The sequence below is a fragment of the Mesoplodon densirostris genome, chromosome 4, assembly GCF_025265405.1.
Source record: "Mesoplodon densirostris isolate mMesDen1 chromosome 4, mMesDen1 primary haplotype, whole genome shotgun sequence".
Classification (NCBI taxonomy): domain Eukaryota; kingdom Metazoa; phylum Chordata; class Mammalia; order Artiodactyla; family Ziphiidae; genus Mesoplodon; species Mesoplodon densirostris.
The window spans coordinates 62,509,259-62,516,509 of record NC_082664.1 but is presented as its reverse complement, the minus strand read 5'-3'; positions in this window follow the sequence as shown (position 1 = coordinate 62,516,509).

The following is a 7,251-nucleotide window of genomic DNA, read 5'->3' as shown; positions in this document are numbered from 1 at the left end:
GGGAGGCCCACTAACTAGAGGTTTGAAATACACCATCAAGATAAAACCATTTCTCCCAGATAAATTAGGAGTTTGGGATTAATATATACACACTATATATAAAGTAAGTAAACAACAAGGTCCTACTGTATAGCACAGGGAACTATACTCAGTATCTTGTAATAACCTATAATGGAAAAGAATCTGAAAAAGAATATATATATATGTATGTATAACTGAATCACTTTGCTGTACACTTGAAACTAACACAACATTGTAAATTAACTATACTTCAATAATAATAATAATAAACCCATCTTCTCGTTAATCATTCTCCCACCCCTTCTTTTACCAAGACAAAGGGGCTTTGTCCAAGCACACACACTTCAGACTCATTTGGTCTCATTTGCCCAGTGAACACTGCTTATATCCCCTCTGATCTAAAAGGCTTTGTATAATGATATATATTAAGAAAATATTTTAGAGATCCCAGATACCAAGCCCTATGAAACAGTTTATGAAGGAGAGGGCATGGATACTGTCATAATCGTTATGTAAACAGCCCTTGCCAGGATGACAGCTCACCAAGGAGACCCTGCTGTGCTCAGCACCATGGTGAATGCAAATTAGTTCACTTATTAGTCGGCCAGTTCGTTTTGGCTTCTGGGGAAAATGAACTGGAGTGGAGCTGCCTGATAATATTTGACTAGAGAATCCATATCTCAAATGTATTTTTCTGAGGGTTGGAAGTGGGTGGAGCATAAAGAATACCATTTTGATGAAACAACTATAAACATCTATTTTGAATTAACGGTATTTGGGGGACCCTTGGATAAAAATTCACTTTTACTCTTTTGAATCAAGCACTAAATAGCATTAACATTAATGCACAGAATGACAGGTTAATGTCATCTCACCAACCATCAGTTATTAACCAACTTGGTTCTAATGACCCACTTAGGTATCAAGACCTCTTCCCAGTGATGACTGTGACACAGGAGCTCTGGGGCTACACTCCAGAGGCCCAAAGGACACCCTCTCCCTTTTCCTCTGTGGCTTTGCCCACGCAGCTTGTATTACTTCATGGGGGTATTGATCATCCATGCCTCCAAATCTATTCTCCACACAGCTAAGTAATTTTTAGCATCATAAATTAGAGCATATTTTTCCCCAGTTTAAATCTCTTCACTGGATTTTTATACTCTCAGAATAAAATCCAAGCTCCTTGGCATATTCTATAATGCCCTGCCTGCCTGGTCCCTCTATATTCAAATCATACCGCCCATGCTCTTACTCACTATAAACTCCAGCCACAGCCTTCTTTTAACATCTCAGATGTGCAGTGTTCATCTCAGCCTCAAGGCCTTTGCATATGCTGTTCCCGCTGCCTGGAAGGTTGCCGTGCCCCACCCCACCTCCCAAGTATCCCCCTCCATTTTTTCTTGCTTTAAAGCTCTTACTGCATTTGGTAATTGCGCATTCATGTGTTTGTTTATTTAATATCTCTCCTCACTATAGTGTAAGCTCTGGGAAGGCAAGTGGGGACCTGACCTGTTTTATCACTCTGTTCACTGGCACATGGAAGGTATTCAATAAATATTTGTTGAAATATGGTAAAATAAAATCATGCGATGGCATAGAGTTCATATGCCACTTGGCTCGGGAACACTTTCCCCATTCTTAGTGACCCGCAAGAGCGCTGTCCTCTCTTCTCTAGTCCTAGGTACAAACCCGCCCCCCAAAGGCTTTTTAAAATCATAAACATTAGAACTAAAAGATACACTGGAGATACTAGTTCACAGATGGGAACCTCAGGTTTATAAAGCTGAAGTGACTTACCTTGGGAGGGGTCATTTCTTCACTACTCTTGGTTCTTTGATGAGGGAATTTTTCCTAAGCACTCCTGGCTGCTGATTGATACTTCCCACTTGGAGGCACAGTGAGCTGATTATGAGTTTGGAGAGGAACTAGGTGTGTGGGTTCAGCCCTCAGCCCCTCTTTTGCGTAGGGCTCTGTCCCAGGGCATGCACATTCTGCATTGCTTCTCCTCCCCCACCCAAGTGTGCAGGGTTAGGCTCTGCTGTGGAGGGCCTGCAGTTGTGCTTCTGACTGGGGGTCATGGGGCAGGGGTTGTCTAATTCTGGGTTCCATATTTGCAGGGCCATGGTGCCTACACATTTAAGCTCTGTTCTCAAGTCTATCTTTTATTAGTTTAAAACGAAATAATTTTCTGATTCCTCTTCCTGCTTGACTTGGTTCAAAACTGGGTGAGTTTCGTCCTTTCGTATCTCAGCGCCAAAGCCCCACAGTTGGTCAGAGTTAAGGACGAGAATTCGAAGCTTCCCAAGATCCAGCTCTGATTTTCAGGTGTCAAGTGCACACCTTAGCCAGCGCCACCACAGCTTCCTTCCCAGCCACACTGGAACTGCCCCTCCTACCGTCAGCTCCCCCGTCCCAGCGCTGCAGGGGCAAGACTGTCCTCGGATCCGTGCTGTCCCCACACTGATTTTGCTTAAAGACATACTTATAATCATTTCACCATGAACATGTTTTGAGTTGAATGAAATAAATGTTCATAGAGCCAACTTAAATAGAAAAATTGGGTAATGATCAGATTAAAATAAATATCTCATTATGAGTTACTCAGATTATAAACACATTTTTTATCATCATGTTCATTTTTACTTTTCCCCAAATTATTTTCTCAATTCTCTAATTTTGGGTTTTGTTTTAGATTGTTTCATGCAGCCTCTTTAAAGCTATCATTTCGCTCTGACATTTATCTGGATATGAGATCAGGTTATTAGTCCTCTTATGGTAGATGCATATTTCAGTTAATCATGAGTAAGAAGAGAATTGTATTCTGCTTTATTATTGCTATAATGTTAAAACTTTTAATATAATATTTCTAATGGACCAACAGGTAAAGCTTTTCCACATTTAAATGGAGTATGAAAAAATTGTTGGGTATAATTATGACCTTACTTGTTGAAACAAATACCTTCCCTAGTCATCCTGGAAACAGAGGGGAAAAGAAAATTACTTATGAGGAAAAAGCAAAAGAAATAATAATATAAATAAATGAAAACTTAGCAAACAACACTGTCTTGCATGAAGTCATGCTCTTTTTCTCTTTGGTTTAAAAGGTTAAAGCCATTTCACATTGCGTATTTGGAGGAGCAATGGGGCAATGGATGTTTTCACTGAAGTATTACTTCCTTTTCCATTAGAAGACAGACCTTCTAAATATTTTTCTGTTTCAAGGTGGTATATGTCCTTCTCAGTTTGGAGGCTATGTGCTGTATTTCATAGATCCTGCTGACTTTGGTATAGCTGGATATACAGCTTTGATTTCTCATATTTTGGTTTCTTCTTATCAATCAGCCAACAACTATCTACAAAAGAATACCCTCTGAATGTAGAAATATGCTAGATCTTAAAGAAACCACACAAAAAAAATGTCTTCTGTGTTTTAGTTCCTACTAGCTCAAAGCTTATTATTGGGTTGGAAACAACCAGATGTGTGTTGATATTCCTTTTGTCTATTTTAATGCCACAGTGCTATTCCCTTACACAAACCCTAAATCCAGTCAAGGCCATTGTCTCTCTAGACTCTTCCTGGATTAGTTGGAGTTTAGGCTAAGCTACTGAAAGAGAGAGACTTCAAGACACAGGGGGCTTGAACCTGATAGAATTTTATTTCTCTCTTCCACGATAGTCGGGAAGTGGGAGTTCCAGGCTGGTGTAATGGTTCTGCTCCATGAAATCATTCAGGGGCTCGGGTTCCTTTCATCTTGTGTTTCCACCATCCCCTAGGGCATTTTCCTCATTTTTATGGTCAAAGACTGGTCGATACACGTATGTGTCTCAGCCTTCAGAAAGTAGAGATTAAGGCTATGACATGCAATTTCATTTTGTGTTGAGTGTAACAGACATAACAATATTTACCAGTATCCAGTTCTTTTCTATTTATGGGCACACGGAAGGTTACACTTCTCACTTTCTGTGACTAGGCACAGCCATGTGATCAGTGTTGACCAAAGTGATAGGAGCCAGTGTGGCATGAGTCACCTGAGTGCCAAGGTTTTCATTGCTGGGGCTTGATTCTCCATCCCTTGCTTCCCTTGCCACGATGACCACAAAACACGTTGATGTGGAGATGTGACGAGATGGAAACCTGCAGGAATCCTGAATGAATGTGAAGAAGTCCCCTGGGCTTGCAGCAGACTTTTGTGAGCAAGAAATAAAACTGTGCTGTTTATTCCACAACATAACCTATCCTATTCTGAATTTTACAGCAGATGATGTGGACACCATACACATTCTTTCTGCTCACATTTTATGGATGAGAACATAAATGCATGGGTAGTCCTGGTTCAAGGGCTAGCAGGGCTGTGTATGCTCCATTGCTATGGAAACAACAGGAGCAGACGTGTGTGTGTGGGGGGGGCGGACAGTGGGTCCCACTTCCTTGCCTCACATTTCAGTGCTGTGCTTGCTTGGAATGCCCTCCTCCCACTTCTCAGTCTGTACACGGCCCACACATCCTCCAAAGCACAGCCTTCTGCAAACTCCTCAACATTCTGATATTTCTCTCCTCTAAATTCTGATTGCTCAATGTTTATAACCTTTTATTATGTGAGTCATTCATTTAAAAAGGGTTATGGACTACTTACCCACCTCTAGGCATTGTGCTGGGTCTCTACTGGCGACGTAATCTCTAACTCCCAGACTTGAAGTTTCCACCTGCTTAGGACGGTGCCCTATCCAATGACGTGGTTAATAAATACTCTCTGGTTGAATATATGAATAAGTCAGCAATATGATGGTAAGTGTGTAAATGTTAAGTGGCAGTGCACTATTGGCAGACTCAAGAGGGGAGAAAATCCTGAGGTAGATTGTAGGATGTATGAGGACAGGGATCATGTCTGTCTTGGATTCTGCCTTATCTCCAGTGCCGATCACTGGGCCTGGCACAAAGTACGTGCTTAATAGGTTTTTGTTCTTTTCCTGGAGACCTGTGAGGCAGGCCTGATGGGTGTCTTGAGGGATCTTGGGACATAAGATTAGACCAGTACATAGGGTGGGACCAGATTTTGAGAAGTCAGTCATGGATTTTTGGGTTTTCGTGTGCTAGAAAATGAGAAGCATAAGCTGTTTTTGTTTTTGTTTTTAAAAGGGGAGCCATAGAAAGTTTAAACTTATTTGCCAAGTGAGTTTAGATATAAATATTAAAGATGAGTAAGTGAGGACTATGGTGATGAAAGCCTAGGTTGGGATGGCAATGGTGGACCTCAACACAAAAGGGCAAATCTAATGGACAAGTCAAAGGGAGGATCAACAGGAATTGATGACAGATAATATAAAGATTAAAGAAAAAAATGGATCGAAAAAGAGCAACTGACGGTTCCAGATGGGAATTCTGGAATGAGAGTTGTATCATTAAAGAGATATATGTTACAAAAGGCACCTGTGATGAGCTGAATTTGAGGCGTGTTGTATCTGTGCCAGGGGAGGAAATCTAAGTGGGGAGCTGAGCAGGCAGCTGGGCCCCGAGAGCAGGTGTTGTCAGGATGAAGACACAGCCTCAGGAGCCACGTTCTGGGGTCAGGCAAGACCTGAACAAACCTCTGCTCAGCTTTGATATTTTCCAGCATATGCTACGAGATATGCAGGACAAGTCCTCAATACAATTGAAAAGTGGGCCTTGCCCTCTTGTGGACTCTGCGTGTGTCAGTGGAGCTCCTGGACTGTCTGTAAGGGCTAATGTATAATAATGGAGTGGAAGATGTCAGATCACCCAAAGGGAGGGCAAGGTAGAGGAGAGCTGGAGGGCTAGAGAGTGGTAGAAGGAATGCATCCCTGAGAGAATGGCGTGGTTGGAAGTGCAGAGGGCTAGAGCAGAGGCACATAGGCAACGTCTAAAGAGATAAAAGATGTGTGTATCTGTGTGTGTACATGGGCGTATATAGTCAAATGCATATGTATTCAGAAAAGATCAGCAAATGTGTCTCCACCCACCCACCCTGCCCTTTAGCTGCATTTCAAACCATCTACCTATTCCGCCACTTATTCAATAAGGGATTAGTACCATTTACGTGTGGACGTGGAAAAAAACCAGTCAGACGTGGTCTCTGCCCTTACAGGACTTATATATTAAAGGTGATATAGATGATGCATACATACAAATTAATTAATTTACTAAAAAAGTGAAAAGGAGAGAACTACGTGCTCTTAATTCTATCAATCTTGCCTCAGAGTAAGAGAGGAGGTGGAGCTCTGCAGAAGCAGGAGGAATTCTGAGTCAGATCACACTCTGAAAATAGCTCATTTGCAAAGATACAGCCTGTGGCCTGGACAGGAGGGTCTGACTGTGACACCAGAGCCACTGCTACCTCACTTGCTACCTGCAGTTCTGGCACTGAGACCAAAAGGCAAAACCTCAAGGAGCGCAGAGGTCTGCCTTCAGCTTTGGAGGCTTGGAGATACCTATCCAGCATCTTCCTCACTTGCTTCCAATTTCAGTCTGTAGGTCTGTCTTTGGGTTCAAGAAACGAAACAAGGGACATAAGGATGGTGACATGGGCTACCAAGAAGAGAATAGTAATAGGGGAGGCTTTGGGTAAGAGCAAACGGACTACAGATGTATAAATTATTTTAAATTTAATTTGTATTTTTTCCTTCTTTTCTAACCATTGGATCACAGATCTGTTGAGTTATAGAGTCTGGATTGGTGTTGCTGGCTGGAAGCACTAAAGATCCTAGTTCCATAGACCCGTGAGCAGTGAAACCTGTGTGCCCAGAGACCCCTCTTCTCCCCACGTTACAGCTGGGGGACTGTCCCATTGGCTAGTTCCTTCTACCAGGCAATTTTATCCCCAGGGACCAAGCCCATTGCCATGTATCCTTTAGCTTCGGGCTCACTGCCTGCCTTGGATTTCTCCCCACCGTTACTCCCCCAAACAATGGCATCCCAGAAAATCCAACTGCTGTTTTGAGCTGTCAGGACATCTGACACTGATCTTCAGAGAGGGGGGCGTTGAGCAGGGTAGGTGGGGCAGGCAGGTGTTGGAGGATTTTAAGAGAAACAGATCCCCTCTGGATGTCTTATTTAGGCACGTCTTTGTAAGAAAAGAGATGGTCCGGGGAGAAAGAGTGTCTCAGTTCTTAACCATGCAGGAGGGTATGTGTGGATACAAAGAAAGTTAGACTTTCAGGGATACAGATCAAAGAACTTAGTCTCAAAGTTGTCTAGGTTAATGCATATATATC